The sequence below is a fragment of the Acyrthosiphon pisum genome, chromosome A1 (genome assembly GCF_005508785.2).
Source record: "Acyrthosiphon pisum isolate AL4f chromosome A1, pea_aphid_22Mar2018_4r6ur, whole genome shotgun sequence".
Classification (NCBI taxonomy): domain Eukaryota; kingdom Metazoa; phylum Arthropoda; class Insecta; order Hemiptera; family Aphididae; genus Acyrthosiphon; species Acyrthosiphon pisum.
In genome coordinates, this window is record NC_042494.1 from 7497065 (window position 1) to 7497701 (window position 637).

The window sequence follows — 637 nt, forward strand, 5'->3', positions numbered from 1 at the left end:
AACATAAAATATATAATTTAAATTAAATTTCAAAAGTAAAATGTTTAGGAGGGTAAATCGTTGTGAGAAGCGAGGAACTTTTACACGTATAAGATAGGCAATTACGATGAGTAGGGCCCAATGACGTCACACGTCTTTTTTCAATTGATCATAACTTATTGAATAATGTGAGGAGTATAAACGTAAAACCTATACAATTATCCTTAGAATTGAACATTCTTTCAAATAAAAAATTTATTTTTTGTGTTGTGTGCTCCTTTAACTTGCAATTCACTATATCATGCGAGAGGATCAAAAATGAACTTAATTTTTTTGATACTATCCTGCAACCCCATTCGGTTTGTGTGGGGGCTACGGTTGGTACGCATTTTTTTTAGGCAGATAGATCGTCACAAATAACCCGGGTGGTAGCCCATCTGGGAGCCTGCTGGACCGCTGCACACATTAGTATATTAGTGACTGCGTCCAATCACCGCGCCTCACCAGGTCACCATACAATGAATTCTAATACCAACCACGTTAAATTGTATATTAAATGTTTATATATTTACTAGTTTAAATTCTTGCCAAATGTATTATATGTAGCATTTGACATATCAACAAATTGTATACAATATTACAATCCTTAAAAGGACGT